A 12,443-nucleotide genomic window follows, 5' to 3' on the forward strand; every position below is an offset into this window, starting at 1 on the left:
AGTTTTCAGTAGTGAAAACTAACAGTTCGGGAACTAAATTTCCACTGTCAATTATTATGTGTCATTTTGTTTGTAACTGATGCTGCTGTTTTCCACACAAAGGTACTGCAAATCCATGTTCTAGATTACAAGTTGCATCTAAAACTATCACGAAAAGTTTGCATCTTTAAAAAAAGATAATTGGAAAATACAAATCTCATAATTTTACGTATGACAAATAAGTGGTCAAGAGCTCATCCTTCTCAACAATTCTAAAAAACACTATCGTACCAGCTCAAATATTTAGAACTAAATGCACAATATGTATTACACATTATGATGGTGTAAATCTTGTAAACTTGAAACCAAAAACACAGAGCAGCTGAATATTAAATACCTACTGTCATACTTTACCATTATGAAGATGTCATTCAGATTTTCCTCAAGCAGTGAACATAGTGCCAGACAGGTTTATAATGGTCATTGGAATACGTTCCAGTTTTCTTATTCTTCTCATAAGAAATGTGGGCTATACTTTTAAATCAATTTTTATTGTAAGAATATTGCATTCAATTCCCATCCTTTATTTGCGTAGCACTTAAACTATTTGTTTATATGGCATTATATATACGTTTAGTACTTAAACATGCTTTTGCATAATGACAGATCACATAAATTAAGTTACTGTATTGCATTTGATTTAATATCAACTTTTTCCCCAATATTGTGCTGAGATGTCATCTTAAAAAGTACTTGGGAATAGTTTCATCTTTGGATAAGAGGTTTTTACTCTTGAAAGCAGTTTAAACAATGTTTATTTATCTTATAATTTTATATGCCACCTTTGCTTTACAAACATATAAATAAGATCATGAAAAATAGCCAAAACAAAAAAACAATTTACAAAAAGCTATAATCTGTAAATGTGTAGCTTCAGAGATATTACAAAACCACATTTCTTCTGAATAATAAGCTGACATAATTCATGCATTATTCTATGCTGACAAGATGACATACTTCATACATTATAGTCTGTTTTGTTTAGTCTCTTAGAATTAGCTTGATTCACTCAAAATGCTAAGGCATAAACCAGAGTATATAAGCCTCAATGATGGAGTTCACACAATACAATAAGCCTAAACCATTCGTTCTGTGAAATAAGGCACAGAATAGTGGCAATCTTCACGAAATCATTCCACGGTGGTCCCACAACTGAGCTTGTGGCCTCTATCCTCCAACTGTGATATAATTGCCTAAAACTCCAACTGTGATAATTGCCTAAAAATTAAAACTAGAAATATGGTACAATGTACAGTAAGGCTGTTAAAATAGATCACTTAATAGCTAGTGTCATTTTGAACCTTATCCATTGAATATTTTTAACCCATTTAATCAATATTTATGATTAAATAAAGACAAGTTGGTTTTGCAAAACTAAAGCATGAACCTTTTAACATGACTAGTAAGGTATCATGGATTTTAATATTGTTTAGATCGTTCCTTTCATATCTGATTTACGTGAAGACACTGTCACTTTAAATAAAAAGATGATCTATAAATATTTTAATTAATGAGCATAGACCTCATTTTAAACCTACTTCATTGAACATGGTGATGTTTACTAATGATTAATGAACTATGGACTAAATATTTAGTCGTTTTTAAATCAACTAAATTTAATTTAATTATCTTTCCCAAATTTAAACTAAATTTCTAATTTTAAAATTAATAGTCAAATTATTCCACACATAAATGATTATTATTTATTATATCTGTTACATAATTTGTTGAGAGTTGTACTTTGGTTCTCACATCAAAATATATTGTCTTTTCATCAAATGTATCAAACTGGCCATCATAATTTGTAAAAACTATGGTTAATAACTATATGTGAATGTAAACTACACCTATTATTCTTGCCTCAAGCAAAAATGGAAAGGATATAGTGGAATGGAAATCATAGGATTTATGTTATCAAGTCTCATGTTTGCAACACATCATGTGTTCTATGTTATTGTACAAATACATAGACATATGACTGAATCCTGCTGCCCTGCTAGAGACATCTGAAGATCTAGGTCTTCTTCAGGAAACCTAGGACAGGGTGGGCATCCACTGTCAGAAATGGTCATATTTATCTTGAATTTTTCTTCTCTTGCCATGCTCATCATTTTATTAGGGATTTTTATGTATTGTTATTTTTTAATCCTTATTATGATTCTACAAATCACTGACAATTGGCAGTTCTAGAAATTAACTTTATGAATATATTAAAAATAAATTATGATTACAAGGCCTCTTTCGCAAATTCAGTTGTTGCAGGCCCCAGACCTTTTAATTTTAAATAATCATCAGTTCTGGTTTATTCAGCAAATTGTGATTAATAAATTATAATTAAAATCTATGTATGAATCCAGCATGATTATAACAGTACAGGACATGAGTCTAGTGATTCCATTTTGATTCCTGTCTTCCATAATTGTTATTAATTTACCTAAAATTGTCATATTTGGTAATAAATTCCATAAAACTGAAGCAATACTTTCTGAATTAGTAGTAATTTTAAAAACCCATAAAACCAGCTAATTTCACTGGAAAATAGTGTCTAATATTTTGAAAATGAATGCTTTTTGTCTTTTCCTACCTTCACTGCAATGGGAGGTTTAAAAATGTCTATATTTATTTACTTTTGCTAATTTTTTATAGAAAATTTCATCAACTACCTTAGTATTTCACTACACTTCTTTGTACTTTCTATCGATCTCCAATATCTGTAGAGGAATTATTTGCAGAGATCATTGATGGGTTTCCAATTTCTTACTACTGGTTTGAGTGCATTCATGTACATGTGCAACACTTTCTGTGCATGTGCAGAAGTGTCCAGGCAGGTGGACAAAGCTTCCCGCCACCGCTACTACTGGTTTGCCGGATCCGGGCCAAACCAGCAGCAACCCACTTCTGGCATAGATCCATATAATTCCTTTATAATGTCTTACCCTCCTTGGTTCTGTGACTCTTTAAACAATTCCTAATACCAAATTTGATGTTTTACTACTGCAGCAAAATGAATTGACGTTTTTATTGTGTTTTTAAGTGGTATTTCAATATCCTTTTTTCTATTATAGCTAATTTAGAATCCAAGAATCAGAATATGTTTATTTCTTTGTCTATGGGCAATATAAATAAAACAAACTTTCAAATGTAAAAAGAACTTATGAAATATACAAATCAATTATTTATTGATAAAAACAATAAGTAATATGCAATGTATTTTGTATGAATAAAATTCTAATTAGTCAATTGTCAGTAATACATGTAAATTCAGCACATGAAATACATTTACTAATGTTGGCTGATAATATTTTCAAATTTTGTTGATTTTAATACTTCCAATTATTAGTTATAACGGGGTACAGAAAAGAAAACCTCATTTTTTTTATTGATGGGATACTCAGACATTTTCCCTTCCACAGAAATATTCTCATAGATTCAGAAACAATAGATTGTATTGAAAATAAAGACCCCGCCCCACCCTATGAAAGGAAATTATTACATTCTTAATAACAGCAAAAACTTTTCTGTCAAATAAGTTTAAGTATCTGTCAAGCAATTCTCTAGTGCCTGCTTAAACAAAAACAGCCTGTACTTCTCCATGTCACTTCTCTTTTAAACTCTGCCTATTTCTTCCAGTGATTCAAATTGAGTAAAGTGTTCTTGAATTAATCTTTTGAAACACAAGCAGGTAAAGTAGAACTATATGCGCGCGCGCGCACACACACACACACACACACACACACAGATGTTTCTAGAAATATTTTTTAGAAAATTGGCCAGCTATTTGTATACTTTTATTCTAATAATACATTTCATTTGATTACAATGTGAAATTTCATTTTGTTTTGAGATTTTACCATATTATTTCATCTTCACATATTGACTATTTTTCTTCTTGTTTGAAATACTATTTGAATTAGTATCATTCATTTGTATTAATTTGAAATCTAAGACTAGAATCAAAAGCTGAAAAGGTTTTTAATTCAGGTATTCTAAGATTTTTCCTAATAATTCCCAATACAATGCTACGCAATAATATCATTTTAACAAGGACTTTTTTAAAAAAAGATTCCTCTGTTGGTGGCCACCATTTTTTCCACAAAATCCCCATAATAGCAAGACATGTTTATTATTTGTGTGATTTTTTTTTTGCGAACTACAGTTATAACACAATTTTTATCAACTTGCCACAACTCTTTTTTTTTCTTTAAGGAGCTGCAAATAGGGCTTATAATAAGACATTTTAGCCACCTCTAAAATTCTTTTACATCTCTTTTTCACATGTTAATATCTCCCACATTTTCTTCAGAGTCTACTTACACATATACACAAAATAGTACTTGGTTTATAAGCTTGTCAATTGTCTGATCAATTCTAAACTCATAATAAAGCAAGATTGATTTTATGCAGACTTTATGGTTGTTTACTGATTTATGTAGTTAACTGTCAACTTAAACTTCATCTGCATAATGTTAGGCAAATGTCTTAACAGTTTTGTTTTCTTCCTCTTTCAACTTGTTTACTTCTTTGAGTTCCTTAAGTCACTTTATAGATAATCCTCTCCTCTCTCTCTGTGTGTGTGTGTGTGTGTGTGGTCTGTTATAGTGTATATAGCAATAGCATTTAGACTTTACATCCCTTTCTAAGCAATTTCTAGAGTCAGCATATATGTGTGTAGTGTTCATTCATTCATTCATTTTTTCTTGGATGGTTGTAATGAACCTACAGTGGGACATAAAAATCTGTAAAATATCAACCAATACAATGTGTGACTCCTTCATTCTTTTTGAGAATTTTCAGAATGAGGGAAGATAAGTATAAATCTTTGACCATTTCTTAACTCTCAGACTCCGTTGTAACAAAATAATGTCTTTCATGACCTTTAAACTGTTTATCTTTTTCATTCTTGCCAGTGATTCAGTAGATTGTTCCAAAAATGGGAATCCAGTATATCTGCTCAAAATGGTTTCCCATTTTTTCCAACCACAACTTCTTTTATGAAATGACATCAACATATTTTGAAAAAAATTAATGTGGGTACACAGGAAATAATTTCAGGATGAAAAGATTTCATCATTATGTATCAGAATAAATACGGTATTTGGAATTATTGTATATCTATTTGGAAAATTATAAATTGGTCTAGTTTGAAAATCAATCCAATATGAAACATGATCAGGATAGAATGGAATGACAAATTTCAACTGAAATTATTCCACTGTCTACAACCAGTGTTAGTATATTTAGCAATGAAAGAGGCCGCAATGACCTGTTTTGTATTGCAAAAGACTTTAATCCCAATCTGCAGCATAAATCAATTAATTCTCTTCATTGTATTTTAATGACAGCATCTGAATTCAGAATTTTATACTAAGAAATACAACCAAGTGTCTTGTGAAAAAACCTTCAAAAAAGAAGTAATATGACTATATGTACCTTTATTCATAATACAGCAAGACTAATAAACATTTAGATTCCAGTATTTTGTTAGTTGAGATTAAATCTTCAAAATTTCATTGGACTGATGCTTCATTAATTTTGGGTGTTTGAAATAAACATGGGAAGACGTCCTTTGGATCTATTACACAATACCTCTCTGGTATTCATTAATGCATCCTAATTTTTCAGACTTCTGCTTCCTTTCTGCTTTTTTAAGGAATTCCATGATTAAGCTAACAGCATCCCTTTTGTTTCTGATTTACAATAAAAACTGGGATATCACAACTGAAAAGGAACAACATGGAACATTATCTGTCCATTATTTAAAAAAAGCTCTCATATGATTAGGGATGTTCTCTGAATATCAAAATTACAGTTTAAAATTATTTTTTAAATTGTATTATACAACAGCAACATCTCACAATATACCAAAGACCAACCGTATTTCTGATTTCAATACACACATTTATATTAATAAATACAAGTGATCTTAGACCAGTGTTTCTCAACCTTGACAATTTTAAGAAGTGTGGAGTTCAATTCCACACATCTTAAATGCTGCTAAGATTGAGAAACACTGCCTTAAACATTCACCCATACAGTGTATAGATTTTAAACATATCACTAATTGTGATACCAGTATCATAAGTTGACTAAATTAGTTGACTAACATATCATTGATTAACTTAAAAAGCCAATAAATCATATTGAGCCACTTATATTACACATTGGGCCTAAAACCATGAGACAGATAAAAAGATGCACCCAGAGCCAGGGAGCACAGAACAGAAAATACTGCTCAGCCATCAAACAAGAAAGTAGCTGTTATAGAAAAAAAAAAGAGAATATTGGGAAAACAAGGTGCAAAAGTAACTGCAGTATAGAAATTGATCTTAAAAAACAACAACACTCTTTTTGATTCCTAAGAAAACTATTTGAGAAGTTGCCATAAAGTAGAGGAGATGAATTTGTTTTTCAAAGCACCAAAGGCCAGGACAAGAAACAACGGATATAAATTAATCAAGAAGAGAAGCAACCTAGAATTAAGAAAAAAAAACAACTTCCTAACAGTTAGGACAATTAGCTTGCCATCAGAAGTTGTGGGTACTTCATCACTGAAGGTTTTTAAGAAGAGACAGGTCAGCCACCTGTCTGAAATGGTATACGGTCTCCTCCTTGAGCAGGGGACTGGAAGACTTCCAAAGTCCAGTTAGCTCTATTCTGATTGATTGATTGATTGATTGATTGATTGATTGATTGATTGATTGATTGATTATGGTGAAAAACATGCTTTTTTCAGATATTACATTTGGATAATGAATGAAAAAAAGGAAAATCTGTTTATGCAAATGAACTATAGGAGAGATGTTAACTTCGATTCCTACTTTGAAGAAATTAAGATGATGTCCAACTTTCTGCTATAGGTCATAGTTTTGTGCAAAGAAATAAATGAGGACTAAAAAGAAGTTAAATAACATATTTTCCAAGAAATACTAAGCCAATTATTTAAATTGATTAAAACATATAAACCAGAGGCCATGCGTAGTGAAACAATATCATCATGAGAGATCAAGGTGAAAATGCTTTCAAGATGTTGATTTACTTTCACATATTGATTTACTTAGAATTAAAGGCATTAGCAGTCAAACATAATTACAAGGTAAAAGGTAAACTACAAATAAAATCAAAAGTGGTATATTAAACAAAGCAACTTCCATAGTAGCACAACAAATATTGAACATAGTTCTTATTAAAATCCGTCTGTTTGTTTTTTCTTGATATCTGGAAATGTTCAATGCATATTTAACTGCCATTAAAAGCTATACATCAACAGAGCGAAATCCAAAAATGCAAAGTAGAAATGATCATGGAATTAAAACTCAGCAGGAATGTACAACACAATGCAATAAGTTATAAATATAATTAATATAACAAATATTATATTGAACGTAATCCAAAATCTCCATTCTCGCATCATTATCATCCTCCTGAGTTGGCAGTTGTGTCAGCTTGGATTGACTCTTTGTCTCACTCAGGCTCAATACTTCAGAAAAGGCTTTAGGAAATATTCCTGATCAACTGTTGAAATAGATACAAAATTGTATGTATGTAACCCAATTATGTCCTCTAACTGTATTTAAGGATTTGTTTGAGGGGTAACAAGATTCTAGGCAGAATGTTGTGCAAGCAATGTTGAAAATAAAAGCTGTCCCAATGTCAGTTTTAAAAAAGGATTCATAAGCCGTTCTCCATAGCTTCAATATGTTTAAAGGCAACATAGTGGGTGGTTTAGGTCTTAGGCTAGATTAGCAATCACTATTTTGAGAACTGAAAGGTTTGGAGTTCTTATGAATTATTCTGTTCTTAACATATAGGCAGTACCCAAACAGTTTTTCCAAGGCTAAGAATAAAATATACTGTGCAGGCTTGGAAATGTACGAACAACTTATAGTATGAAATAGACCCAGTTAAACTAAAACTTAGGCTCCTGCAATGTACAGTTACAAGCATAATTAAGGTTGAAATTATGATCATAAATCCCTGCAATCATAAGTCAAGGTATCATGTGACTGGACCTGATTTTTGTACACTTTTTGAGGTAGTTTTGTTACGTGAACTCCATAATTTTTAAGCAAACGCCACAGTTGTTAAGTGAATCAATTTTCCCCAATGAGAATTTTTTTTCCAGAAATCAGAAGTAAATGTCAGAAACCAGCAAAATAAATCTTAAATTGTGGTCACATAGCTGTGGGATCTGCAAATGACTGTAAAGGTGAGTTTGTTGCCAACTGTTTAAAACGTGATTATATGGAAAGATATAGTCACTGTAACTATGAAAATGGATTGCAGATAGCTTTTGGAGAGGTCTGTTATAACTTCAACTGCTCATTAAGTGACCAATTGTAAGCCAAATACTACCTATATATAATGAATAGCTGTGTGATTCAGATAAATCAAAGATAATACAGTAAGGGATATAGGCACTGTATGTCTGCATGTGTAAAGTTTCAAAAAGTTAAATCCCTTGGAAGGGGATAGTTCTCCCTCCCATTCTCTTATACTGCATGTTCCAGAGATTGAAAAAGTTTCAAAAGGGGATATGATGAGAGGAGATTAGGAACTAAAACCCTCTGAGCCCCTTAAAAAACCTCTCATTTAATGGTATTTAGACCAACCAGTTCCATGTGAAATGTTAAAAATATAAGGAAGGTCCTATTTCTTATCACTGTACATCCAGAAAAGCAAATGAGGTATGCCTTATTGGAGCACAATAATGCAATTGTAGATTCTGTGGAACAAAATTTAACCTTAAAAAAAATTGTAGCAATAGTTCTCTCCAGGGACTTAAAAGTTAGAAAAGAATTCTACACATAGAATCTAAAGTGTTTTTCACAATGTTATTTCTTTCAATGGAAGGACATTGATTTGTATCAAATGCTATTTAATAGACAGCTAGAAAAGTTGAAATGTAATTTGAAGTATAGCATCACACGTTCATATAAACATTGGAATTAAAATTTCTTTATGAATCAGCTGTTTGAAGTGAAGCCCTATAAGGATGGAAAAATGAAAGTCAGGAAGAAATTCATGCTGTGTATTATCCCACTGCTTATAGATTAATCATTGCTCATGACAAAGATATTCTAAGTGGACCTCCTGCCTCTCTGCCATGCTGACATTGTTTTGTATGGGCTGCTGCTAGATCCCTGTAATCCTGAGCCTTGGGATCTTGTTCAACATGTTTGCCCCACTTGGTAGAAATGTTTGTAAGCATTTAAAATGGAAATGAACTCTAATCATTCTGTGTGCTTGTAACAAGGAATTTAAATCCCTTTACATAATTTAATATTTAATGTAATTGATGTTTTCAAGCAAAGTTTGTCTTATACAGAAAATTGTAATAATCACAGATAAGTTGCATCTTGACCATAAACAATGTAAATGGCAGTTTAATTTTAATCAGTAGGTCTCATTCACAGGTCAATAAATTTGCAATTATGATGCTGCAATATTCTTTGCCACTAAACTGCTGAGCCAGTACATGCCCCATTTCTAAACTGTAGAAGAATATGAAGAGGATACAAATTTATCAATAGTTTTGCCACATTAATGTAAAGCCACAACCACAATGTTTGATGGTGAACTGTGAAATATAATTGATTTGTGGCATAAAAACAGCTGCTAACCTCAAAGTAGAAGAATGAAGATGAAATATTAGCATTCCAAATCCTATATTCACTTAAAATTAAGGGAACAGCAAGTTGCCAGAAGCTTTATTTGTATACATCAGTGTTTTTCAACCTTTTTGTGCAAAGGCACACTTTTTTCATGAAAAAAATCACGAGGCACACCACCATTAGAAAATGTTAAAAAAATTTAACTCTGTGCCTATATTGACTATATATAAAGTAATTTTCCCACGGCACACCTTACACTATGTCACGGCACACTAGTGTGCCGCGGCACAGTGGTTGAAAAACACTGGTATACATAACTAAAGTCCCTCAGAATAAAGAGATCTTACTTTACAACCAAATATTGAAGAATCCATTTAACACTAGTCAGAAGCTGCAAAGGAAAGGTGAGTCCCTGCCCCATTTTCTGTCTTTAATCCAGAAATATTCTCTCAATATATTTGTTTCTCCATTCAGTGATATGTCTGCATAAGCCACTGTCCCTTAATACAAATGGTGTGGATCCTATGACTTATAAATCTTCCTCTCTTTTTTTGCTGTAAAAAGAAACCTACAAAATTCTAAATGTCTTCATTGCAGTAATAATGTTTATGCTATTCTTTTTTCCTTTTCCTATAGCTGAACACTATCCAAAGTGAATCACTTTTTATTCTTCCCTTAATTGCCATATTATTCTCTGGAACTCCTTGCATCTATCCATCTTTGAATTCAATGTATCACTCCTAACTCTTTATGTCTTTCGCCTATTTTTGTAATTTATTACCTTTCTGAACAAATAAGGTACTTTCTGTACTCTTTGCCTTTTCTCATTGAATTGAACAATAAACTTCTCATACATTATTGCTTTCTTATTTGAAAACAATAATTTGCTTTGTATGCTAGCTTTAAATATTATTTGTGCTGTATTTCCTCTGAACTGTCAGCTCTTTATTATTTGATTGCCTTAATTAGCCTGAAATACTAGTTAGCATAGTGTTTGATTATTAATTATAACTTCATTTTTGAACGCATAAACCTGTCTAATAACCTCTATTATAAAGGTCACAACAGTACTGATGTTGCGACAGTTTGCAATAACCCTTTCCCCTGAAATAGAGGTGAGGGTATCATCACAAAAAATTCTAGGAAGAGAATGGAATTTTCCCTTTCCACTTATATGTCACAAGTGTCACAAGTAAGTCACAGTGTTTAATGGGAGAACACTTTGAGACAGGGCTTTGATTTTAGATACCTACCACTACCTAAAAAATTCCTATTTTTAGGTACTGGTAGGTATTTTCCTACCGATTAACTAGACTACTAATTTCTGAAGAAGGGATATAAAGATGATGTCCCACTGGAACAGAATTCACCACTGCACATCAAGACAACTAGACACAAGAACAGGTTTTTTTTCCCCTCAAACACCATCACTCTGCTAAACAAATAATTTCCTCATCACTTTCAAACTATTCACTAAGGCTGCATTACTATTACTATTAGTCTTCTCATCGTTCCTGTCACCCATCTCCTCCCACTTATGACTGCAGGGCTGTAACTTTGTTGAATGTATCCTTATGATTTATATTGATATTGATTATTTCCTGATTGTTTATTCGTACCCTATGACTATCTTTAAGTGTTATTGACGAATGTATCTTATACTTTTATGTACGCTGAGAGCATATGTACCAAAGACAAATTCTTTATGTGTCCAATCACACTTGGCCAATAACGAATTCTATTCTATTCTATTCTATTCCTGAAGAAGGGATATAAAGATAATGCCTCACCGAATCAGAATTCTCCTCTTCAAGTTAATTAACTAATTGGATAAATGGTCAAGTTTTCACAACATCTACTTTCTTGAAGAGTATTCTTCATAAGAGAATACATTTTTGTGGATTTTGACATGCAAACAATCATGAGCTTCAGATTAATAGAGTGGAAGGGACCTTATAGGTCCGTGATGGCGAACCTATGGCATGCATGCAACAGGTGGCACACATAGCCATATTTTCTGGCATGGTAACGCTCAGCTCTAATGTGCATGTGCATGCCAGTCAGCTGATTTTTGGCCTTCCGGTGGGCTGGGGGAGGCCATTTTCACCCTCCCCAGACTTTAGGAAAGCCTCGAGAGCCCGGGGAGGGCAAAAACTCCCCTCCACATGGGGGGGGGGGTTTCCGTGCACATGCACAGGGGGATTGTGCGTGCATGCAGGTGGGTGGGAATGTGTGTGTGCATGATGGCATGCATGCACGTGCAATATTATGCACACTATTTTGGCCCACCTTTAGAAAAAGGTTAGCCATCACGGTTATAGTTCATCTAGTCCAACCCCCTGCTCAAGCAGGAAAGCCTACACCATTTCTGACAAATGGCAGTCCAATCTCTTCTTTAAAGTCTCAAGTGATGAAACTTCGATGGTGAGTCAGGTATATAAATTCAATATCTGCATCTTCAAGTTTATTGAAAAAGACCAATGAAAGGCACAAACCTAAGTGTGAGAGCCATGCAGTTGTAAGTCTCCAGAACTGAAAAAGTCCACACATTATTTCACTAGCAGATCCTTTGCCACAAAGATTCAGATTTTACTACAGTTGTCTTAGGACCAACTTCTCCATTAATCAAAGATAAAATTCACATGCATTTTATATATTAAAGCCTACATTTAGTTTCTCAAGAGAATCTTGATAGCTGTGACAAAGATGGTGAGCATGATAAATACAGAGACATCCTGTTTAATTTTTCTTTTCTTTTGTTATAATAAAACGTAGCTTGCTCACACTATTCAG

The sequence above is a fragment of the Thamnophis sirtalis genome, unplaced genomic scaffold, assembly GCF_051295495.1.
Source record: "Thamnophis sirtalis isolate CommonGarterSnake01/CBP01778 unplaced genomic scaffold, rThaSir2_p1.2 scaffold_1, whole genome shotgun sequence".
In the NCBI taxonomy this organism is placed as follows: domain Eukaryota; kingdom Metazoa; phylum Chordata; class Lepidosauria; order Squamata; family Natricidae; genus Thamnophis; species Thamnophis sirtalis.